The following is a 10617-nucleotide window of genomic DNA, read 5'->3' as shown; positions in this document are numbered from 1 at the left end:
GGGGGGGGGGGGACGGGGGCAAGACACCGCGCGAACGAGAAGACGAATGGGGGACGGGAAAGAAACATCTACGAGGGAGAGATAACGCGAGCGTGCCGTGTGACGTCACGCGGACTCCGTGGCGCGGCGAAACGCGAACGCGGGTCCCCTCGCCCCGCGCGGCCCGAAAACGCAAACGCTCCGCGGCGCGGCGAAAACGCGGATCCCCCCTCGCCCCGCCGCGCGGCGGAAACGCGGTCGCCCCGCGGCGCCGGAAAACGCGGACCCCCTCACCCCGCGGCGTCGGAAAACGCAGACCCCCTCACCCCGCGGCGCCGAAATCGCGGTTCCCCTCCTCTCCCTGCCCCGCGGCGCCGAAACGCGCGGGTCCCCCCTCCCCCTCCCCGCGGCGCCGAAACGCGCGGTTTCCCCCTCCCCCGCTGCCTCTTCCGCCCGCGGTCTCCCCCCCGCCCGCGGTTTCCCCCCGCCCCTCACCCCCCCTCATTGCCCCATGGCTTAGAACCGGCCTAGCTTACCTACTGGCCACTATTGTTTTACGAGGCAAAACGTACAAAAAATTGTGAAATTGCTTAATTTCAGTAAAAATCAAAGAAAAAAATTAAAAATAACGTTTGGCGGACGTTAAAAAATTGTTTTCAATTACGCTGACAATATATTAAAGATGAGTAAGTGTCAGCATAGACTAGAAAGACTTTTTTTTAATAAGAAATTAATGTTTTGTGTTTTCAAAATTTGAAAAAATACTGCCGGCATTAGCGTTACCCAAAGCGTACCACGAGGAGGTTGCCCGGTTGGATTTACGCTTCGTTATGCGTACGTGTGTGTGTGTGTGTGTGTGTGTGTAAGTTTGTGTGCGCGCGCGTACGTGCATGCGTACGTACATGCGTGCGTATGTGGGTGAGTGGATGGATGGTCGTAGGTGGTAAAATAAATTTAATAATGTGTGTTCCCGCCTCTATTCAATATGACCTCTCGTAATCGGTTTTGCATATTGATACAACGCCGTATCGAGACTCATTGGCGGATGCAATGAGTCCCGATTTGAATCCAATCGAGCATATTTGGGACATGTTAGGGCAAAGATTGCGCGAAAATTATCGTAATATTCCCGATTTGGCTTTACTTGCCAGAGCCCTTCAAGAAATTTGGCAGCAAATCCCTCAAATAGTGATACAGCGTTGTATCAATATGCAAAACCGATAAGCGTAAATCCAACCGGGCAACCTCCTCGTGGTACTCTTTGGGTAATGCCGGCGGTATTTTTTCAAATTTCGAAAACACAAAACATTAATTTCTTATTTAAAAAAGTCTTTCTAGCCTATGCTGACACTTACTCATCTTCAATGTATTGTCAGCGTAATTGAAAACAGTTTTTTAACGTCCGCCAAACGTTATTTTTAATTTCTTTTTCTTGATTTTTACTGAAATTAAGCAATTTCACAATTTTTTGTACGTTTTGCCTCGTAAAACCATAGTGGCCACCATGAAGAAAGTCTCATAGCTATTCGGCAAATTTTTTTAAAATGTAGGATACTTAAAAGTACAAAAAAACGCAAAGAATAAATTTTTGTTGTTGTTCTGCACAATTGTTTTTTGGATCTAAATAAGAAAGTAAAAAATTGCAAATTTTTACGATATTTTTACTCACTTGTAATGTATTCAAAAATTTTTATGAAAAAATTGGCGATTATACCACTTGATAGAGCAAAGTTTTAGCTTTAAGAGTCCATTTTGCGAATTGCGGTACGATGATTTTTAACGGAGTTATGAGCAATCAAAGTCAAAATGCTCATTTCTTATTCAATCCGCGATAACTCAGTAACAAAAAATCGTAGAAACATTTTCAGAAAAAAATTTTGTAGGGAAAACTTCAAGCTTTCACATTAAAAAGTTGAAAATTTGTGCAGATTTTTTTTTTGCACGTGACAGGCACACAAAGTGAGAAAAAATTTTTCCATTTTGTCCAGCTCGTGGTTTTCTATATGTAAAAATTGCCAAACTCACAGAAACTAAAAGAAAATAGTGATCTTCTGAAAGTAGAGATTTCAAGCTTTGAAACCCTTTTTTAAAACTTAAATTTTGTTCATTTTTAACGAAGATACAGCTGCTGAAACTTTGCCTAGTTTTTAAGAAAAGTGTTCCTTTAATTTTTGTGAGGAGTGTATTTATAATTCAAATTCCCTACTTTTTATTTTTGCAAACAATACGAATTAATTAATGTAAAGAAAACACAATTTTCTAAAAAAAAAACTTGTGTAACTGTTTATTGCATATTCATTATTTTCTTAGCTTCTCACGATTCGGGGTGCTTGATTTGCGTGAGTCCCCTTGTCTCTCACGATTCGGGGTGCTTTTTCAACAACTATGAATCACGCAATAAAAAATCGGTACTCTTCTTTCATGATATACGCTAAATTTAAGTCTTTGTTGAAAGTAATTCAATATGTACTTGGTGAATAGACATTCTGTAAGAATGAAACTTAATGCATGAATATGAATGCCTACAGAAATTACACAGCGCGCAATAGTTTATTCCAGGTATTTTAGACATTGTTCTTAACAACGGTACAAGAATTACACTCATTATAAATGGCATTAAATTTGTTCTTCAGCTTTGTAGATTAGTGCGCTATCTACTGAGCCACATTACGCTCTTACACAACAAGTTTTTCTGTAAGAAAATTTTGTTTTTTTACATTAATTGATTCATATTGTTTGCAAAAATAAAAAGTAAGGAATTTGAATTATAAATACTTAACAAAATATTATGTCACAATATTGTAACTTTCAAGCCTTATAACTCGAAAAGAACTTAATGAAAAAATACTTAATTTAGTGTTTTGGAAAGCTCTCGACATAAGCTATAAGAATATGCAATAAAAAATAGGGAGTTCCATTTAAGAAACTGAAGGTGTCCTTGACCTGTCCTTAACGATGCCACCCAAGGTCAAATCAATGACACCATCTTATGTTCCCCTCAAAACTATACAATTTTTGTCTGAAACGTTTTTCTCTAAAATGCTTAGTTTTTGAAAGAAAAGGGGTGGGCGGGTGGTCTCAGACACCCGGTATATCGCGACAATAGCCGAGGTGATCGAAGAAGTTGTGTATAATGTCCCGATTCAACGGCTCCTGTCCCTGGTTGAGAATGTTAATAATGACATTAATATCTCTCACACTGTCAAGCCAAATTGGCTCTTCGTTCAGCTTCCGACTCATTTACCATTTCTCCTTTTGCAAAATTTGGAAAACAGCATGATGTATTGGTTGGTATAACAATGAATTGCTGCCAGTTCCAGATGTATTAAACAGTAAGTGATATAATTTTAACACGTTGAACAAAAAAGAAATCAGGATATTATGATTATACAATACATTTTTACTTTGTAGAGGATGATTACGTGGCTGTATATTGGAGCGACAAATGGATTAGAGGATGCATTGAACGTCCAGATCCATCGGGAGAGAGAAGCGTAGTACGATTATTTGATCACGGTGGTTACTGGCAGTTTAGTAATTCGTAATGTAGGCCATTGATATATAATTATTTGAGCCTACCCTTCCAAGCCATCGAAATCTTTTTAGCAAATATTCAGCCAAAGAACGGTAACTATATATTGACGTTATATGTATTATTCTTCCAGATTATACAACTCTATTCAAAATTATTTATCTTTGGATATGTAATTATACTTTGATGTTACTCCTTTGCAGGTAAATGGTCGACAGAAGCTTACAATGTGGTACAAAATTGTTCCTCAAAGGGAGTTGCTGCTCAAGCTCAGATTGAAGGTCGCATTCAAACTAAAATTTATGCAAATATTTATTTTATGATACAAAATTATGAGATAAGTAGTTATTATTATCCAAACTTCAAAAATCTCTTTGAAGATGCGCAAATTAATTAAAATTAATTAATTTTGTTTAAGCTAATTTCCCTTACTGAAGAACTGGTAACGAACGGACATGCTGAACAAGTAGCATGGGACCAAATGAAACCAGAAACACTTGAATCCATCTGTACATAAGACTTATCAAGAAACTCTACAATTTTCACGCATAATCCGCGATTTTTAGTCAGTATGGACTAGAGTTTAATACAATCGCCATTGATAATCCCCTTTAATCGTGTCAAAATTGATTATTTCGCTTTTTGACTTTGTCACTTTACTCATGTTGTAAAATAGTTTTCCGATTGTGTAAAATATTTATATTTAGAAAGAAAAAAATTTATAAAGATTGCTATATTGATCGTAGAGTAGAGAAAACAATAACTTAACATTTTACAAAGTAGTGTCAAATTTAAACTAGAACATTTGTATCGAATTACTCAGACGAATTAGGAAATTTGTTTCTACGTGACTAATATCTATTTCTGATTGGGGACGATTCGAGAACTCATTAAAACAATTTAATTTCTTTTCACATTTAAATTTAGGTCACCGTAGATTAAACTTGTTACTTTAGAAGTTATTGTTAAATGGCGAATTTTATTTAACATCTCGTGTTATCTTTTCAAATTATTTAAAGATTGCTAATTCATTTAAAGATTTGTCTTTTGAACATTATTTTTCGGTAACTTGTATTCCGCACTTTACTGTCGTGGCATAAAAGTATTTTATGTTTCAAAAAATGGAGACTAAGCATTCGAATTAATCCAGATGTACGCATATATACTCTGTATATACTGATTAATAAGTAATTTATCTAAGACTATTTATTTATTATTGAAAAAATTAATAATTATTTTTCACTAATTATTAATTTTCAAATAAATGGATTTGGTTAGTGGAGCGAGTGTGTTGTGCATGCGTGTGAGAGTTGCAAGTAAATTAGACGAGAGTTTAGAGGGAAATAGGAGTCGAGGTAAGCGTTAAACCGATAGAAAGGTAGGAAAAAGAACTTAAATTTAGGATAGGATAATAGATGCAGCAAGGAAATATTAATTAGTGAAGGAAAAGAGCGCTAAATATTTTAGAGAGAGGGAGAGGTTAGGTGAGAGAAGGCGGGAGAAAATCGCTGTGCGTTCCAAAAGGGAGCGAGATTTGCGTTACGCATAGAGTAGGTAGCGACACTAGACACTAGACGGAACAGTCTAGGCATAGAGGTAGCGGTTAAGGAGATTGGCTGGAAGGAGAGCGTGCACGAGGGACGTACAGGATGGAGAGAGAGACAGGCGAGAGTGAGAAGGCAGCAATAAAGAATAAAGATGAGAATCCGGCTACAGTGTCGGATAGTTCAAGCAGTGAGAAAACGGGTAAAGAAATTTTTGCCACACTAAAAGAAGAAAAAAAAGGAAAGAGAAGACTTACAAAGGAGGAATTAAGAATGAGAGAAAGATCGAGCTCGCTCAGCATACTGGATTTTATGACAAGTGATAGCAGTACGGCATGCGAGTTAGCGAAAGTTAAGAGGAAAAGAGAGGAAAACGAACAACGTACGATGGAAATTTTAAAGAGAGATAACAAGATAGTGAGAACGCCACCAGGTATGGACAAAGCAAAGGATGGAGTCGGTGCTGTAGGTAAGAAGAGAGAAAAGGAAGAATTTCTGTCAGCAACAAAGAAGGATGAAGAGGACGGTTCGCTATTAGCAGTCTTGAGAGAGATTAGAAACGAAATGAGGGACCTGAAAGACGAAATGAGAGAGATGAGAGAGAGGATGAACGTCTTAGAAGAAAGTCGGAGAAAAAAAGAAGAAAAGGTAGAGGAAAGGATGGATAAGTTAGAAGAGAGGCTATCGAAGATCGAACAAAGGAGTGAAAACACAACGGATGAGGCGACCGGCGGCAAAATGGAGGAGATTGTGGGAAAGGTGGCGGAGATGGTTAGGAAGAGAGAAAGAAATATGAAGGAAAAGAAAGAAAAGAAAAATAATTTAGTGATCAGAGGACTACATAAAGAGGAAAATAAGAGCTTAATAGACACAGCGGAGACGTTTCTTGAGAGGGAGTTTGGTGCAAAAGCGGGAGTGAAGAAGATGCGGTCAACAGGCAGAGTAGGAAGAGAGATAATAATAGTCGAAATGGACTGCTGGGAAGCGAAGGATTACATCATGAAGGAGAAGAAGAAGCTGGGAAGTAAGAAAATTTTCATTGATCACGACTTTATCTTTGAGGACAGAGAAGTGCAAAGACGGATAAAAGAAAGTGCATGGAAAGAGAAAACAGAAGGAAAATGGGTGAAAATAGGTTTTAGGAAGCTAAAGATACAAGGTAGAAAGTATGTATGGAGCGAGGAAGAAAATAAGCTAATAGAAAAGGAAAATTTCTAAAGGACTGCTAAGTTAGGAGAAGAGTATCAGTAAGTCGTGGCATTCAAGAGGACAATAGGCAAACAACACGAATGGAGGACGGAAAAGTGAAGCAGATGAAGAAAGAAAATGGGCGAAAGATAATTTTTTGGAATGTAGCAGGTATAGAGAGGCAGGACAAAGATTGTTGGAATTACATATTAGGTTTCGATTTTATAGGGTTATGTGAAACATGGTTAGAGAAAAAGGGATGGGATAGAATTAAGGGTAGATTGCCAGAAACGCACATCTGGAAAAACAATAACGTTGTAAGGAAAAAAAGGAAGGGTAGGGCGAAGGGAGGTTTACTAATAGGTATTAGAAAAGTCTGGATGGCGGAAGTGGAGAATTATAAAAGTATAATGATTACAGAAAGAATTGCGTGAACGAGAATAGTAAAAGAGGAAAAAGGGCTAAATATTTTTACAGTATATAATGTAGGAGCAAAAAAAGATGTTGAAGAGATAATGGCAAAAATAACAGAGCAATGCGAAGGATGCGAAGGAGAAGATATTATTATAGGAGGTGATTTTAATATTAGAATAGGAAACTTAGGAGGTTGTAGGGAGGAGGAGTATGACTTTGAAAAGGAGAGTAAAGATAAAGTCATAGGAGATGGCGGCAGAAGTTTTGTGGATATGATAAATGAAAAAGGATGGTAGTTTTTGAATGGATGTACAGAGGGAGATTGGGAGAAGAAATATACGTATGAGGGTGCGAGAGGGTGGTCGGTAATTTGTAACGGCCTGACTTTATATCGAACGCGGCCTAGTTCACTGGATTGGGAGTTCGATGAAAGGCCCAGAGACAGTAGTCAATTTGCGATACACACGTATTCCTTTACTTTATTTAACTTGAGATGCGGTATACAAAGTATATTACAAGGAAATAACGGAGCGCGGTATATTACATACGAACGGAGTTCGTCGCAGGATAAGAAAATAACGAATAACATACGAACGGAGTTCGTCGCAGGATATTACGAGAAAATAACGAAGCGCGGTATATTACATACGAACGGAGTTCGTCGCAGGATAGCGTGGTATATTCCGTACGAACGGAGTTCGTCGCAGTATATTACGGGAAAATAACGAAGCGCGGTATATTACATACGAACGGAGTTTGTCGCAGCATATTACGAGAAAATAACGGAGCGCGGTCTATTACATACGAACGGAGTTCATCGCAGTGGATTACGAAAACATAACGAAACGCGGTATATTATACACGAACGGGACGCGGTTACGGAGAGTCCGATGAACGCGGACGTACAGTACTATACGGTCGCGGCGCGGCACCGCGGTGCGGGTGCACCCGGTGCGGTATATCGAGAAAGCTGATAACGCGGGCGGGAACGCGATATGTACACCGGAGGATGGCGGAATTCCGGGGTTACGGTCGCGAGAACCCTCGCTACGAGGCCGAGCACGCTCGACCCCGCGGTGCCGTGGCCGTCGGGGTAAGTGTGAGGGAACTCGAAGACACTCTGAGAACTCTCAGTAGAAGACCAAAACTCTGGACCTCGTTTTGCGTGTCGCCCTAGGATTTGGAAGGTAGGTTTCGTCAGGAGTAGCGGAGAGCCGTGGTAGAGACGAAGTGTCTCTTCGTCGAGCGCGCCCGGCTTTTTATACCGCTCGGCGCGGTGAGCTTGGCAGGAGGAAGGCCGATCGTCAGGCGATGGCACGGTGGTGGGAGCGGCGCGATCCCGCGTGCTCGCTTCGGCGGGGATCGGCTCGCTTCGGCGCTCGTCGGCGTCGTGCGGGAAGGCACCGGTGCGGCGGATTTTCCGCGCACACGGTGCGTTTCAAAAGATTAAAAAATTGTGGGCGCACCGCGCCTTGTCCTCGCCCGACGGAGGATCGGTCGGGCGGCCCCCGGCGGGTGGTGGCCGGGGACGATGCCTTGACGTAAGGGGCGCATCGTTACAAATTGATTATGCAATTGTAAACGATAGTGCGCAAGAGCGAGTGTTGGAATTTAGAATAGGGGACAGGGTGGACTCGGATCATTTGCCTCTGACTTTGTTACTGGAGGAAGAGGAGAATACGAGACAAATGGAGGGGTGTACAGAAGAGGAAGAAGAGGAACGGAATATGTCAAAGAAGATCATAGAGTGGAACGAAGAGGCAAGGAAATTATACAGGGAGAGGACGGAGGTATGAAATAAAACCGAGGACCAGGAAATGGAGTCGGTGGATAAGAAATGGGGGAAAATCAAAAACTGGATCCTTGGAGCCTTAGTGTATAAGGAAATTAAGTTAAAAAAGAGAAGAAAAACAGGGCACAAAGATTGGTGAGATAGGAGTTGTACCAGAAAGAAGAGGGAGGTGAAAAGAAAGTACAGAAGGTGGAGATGTGGAAAGGGAAGTAAGGAAGACTATTTGGAAGAAAAGAAATGCCTGAAGGGGTGGCTAGAGAACAAAAAGATGGAGAAGAGAGTGAGGGAAGAAAAGGAATTAAGAAAACTAAAGGACGAAAAGAAAATTTGGAACTACATAAACAGTCGAAGAAAGAAGAAAGAATGGAAAGAGTATAATATACCGAAAGAGAACTGGAGAAGTTACTTCATGGAGCTGTTAGGTGGGACCGAGATGAAAGGAAGGGATGAGGCGTTGGTGACATGGGAACAGAAGAAAGAAATGAAGAGCAGGTTCAAGATACAGAAAGGGAGCTGCAAGAAGAGGAGATAGTGAGGGCAGTCAGGAACATGAAGCTAGGTAAAGCTGCGGGTGTCAATGGAATCCCAATGGAAGCATGGCTGTATGGTGGCGCAGCAGTAAGAAGAGGTCTAACTGATCAGTTGAAGCTCATTTGGAAGGAAAGTAAAATTCCGACCGAATATGGCGAACAAGTATAGTTGTCCCCCTATATCAAAGGGGGGATAAAGAGAGAACAGACAACTATCGAGGGATCTCTCTGCTGTGCACTGCATACAAGGTATATGCGGAAATTCTAAACAACAGATTGAAGGAAATAATGGAGATGAAAGGAATGATACCTGACAGCCAAGCCGGCTTTAGGAAAGGGAGGTCCACGATGGATAATATATTTATCTTGAACCATATAGTGCAAAGGGAGAAGGAGAAAGGTCCGGCAACTGGAAAAGACAAGATTTTCGCAATGTTCGTGGATCTAAGGGCAGCATTCGACAACGTCGACAGAGGAATTTTATGGAAGATAATGGAAGAGAAAGGAGTGGATCGCAGTTTAATAAACAGGATAAAGAAAATCTACAAAAAGACGGAGGTGACAATAAGGACGATGGATGGGTTCACAAGATGTTTCAAGACAAAGAAAGGTGTAAGGCAAGGCTGTGTGATGAGTCCCGCCTTGTTTAATTTATACAATGCGAACATTGATAAAGTTTTAGAAAAGCGTGGTATAGGAGGAGTGGAGCTTGGAGGAGTGAAAGTATGGTCATTAGCATACGCGGATGATATGGTTTTGGTAGCGAAAAATAGAGAAGCTGTACTAGATATGATGAGCATGTTAAAAAGATTTTTAAAAGAAAGGAAACTAGAATTAAATACAGAAAAAACTAAAGTGCTAGTATTTAATAGTAAAGGTAAAAAAGGCAGGATGACATGGAAATGGGGTGAAAAAATGAGGGAAATGAGTGGGAAAAAGTCATGTTAGATTATGTAAGATGGGTATTTAGACTAGATTTTTGTACTCCGAGGTATGTAATACTAAGGGAACTAGGATTAGAGAAACTTAAAATCTGTTGGGGTATAAGAGCCATGAGATTCGAGAAAAGAAGCAGAGAGAAAAAGACGGAGTTTAGTAAAGGCATGTTGGGATGAAAAGGACACAGTGGATAAAAAGAAAAATGATTTATATAGTTTGGAACAAGAAAGGTTTTATAATAACAATGGTTGGAGCTCTGAAGCAATAAAAGAATTAAATAATGAAGGTAAAAATACTGAAGGCTTAGTAAGAATAAGGGAACAGGACATACAAGGACAAATAATAAACAGTGAAATAGTAGAGGCAAGGTATAATTCAAGGTACAAAGAGATAGAAACGAGCAACAAAACACCGAGTCACTTATTAAAAGCGAACTTAGATAAAGTAAAAACAGAAGATGAGATTAGAGCGATGGTAAAATTAAGGTGCGGCAATTTATAGGATACAAATAAATATTGGCTTGACGAGGAAGATACGAAGTGTAGATTTTGCAAGTCAGGTAGGGACAACTTAGAGCTTTATATAAGCAAGTGCAACATCACAAGTATGTGATTTGAGAACTTAGGTAGGAATAACGTAGAACGATTAGAGAATATATGCGATGACAAATTTAGAATGGAAAAAGGAAAGGTGCTAAAT

At 40.1% G+C, this 10617-nt stretch overlaps 1 long non-coding RNA gene across 1 annotated transcript; it reads left to right on the top strand.

Moving 5' to 3' along the window:
- Window positions 1-3241: 3241 nt before the first annotated feature.
- LOC112463636 lies at window positions 3242-3843 on the top strand. Its single transcript, XR_003041814.1, has 3 exons — window positions 3242-3311; window positions 3391-3606; window positions 3715-3843. It is a non-coding gene; the product is annotated as an uncharacterized LOC112463636 (long non-coding RNA).
- Window positions 3844-10617: the final 6774 nt, after the last annotated feature.

This window comes from Temnothorax curvispinosus, unplaced genomic scaffold (genome assembly GCF_003070985.1).
Source record: "Temnothorax curvispinosus isolate PA1 unplaced genomic scaffold, ASM307098v1 QBEX01013498.1, whole genome shotgun sequence".
Classification (NCBI taxonomy): domain Eukaryota; kingdom Metazoa; phylum Arthropoda; class Insecta; order Hymenoptera; family Formicidae; genus Temnothorax; species Temnothorax curvispinosus.
This window is presented reverse-complemented; position numbering and strand designations above follow the sequence as displayed.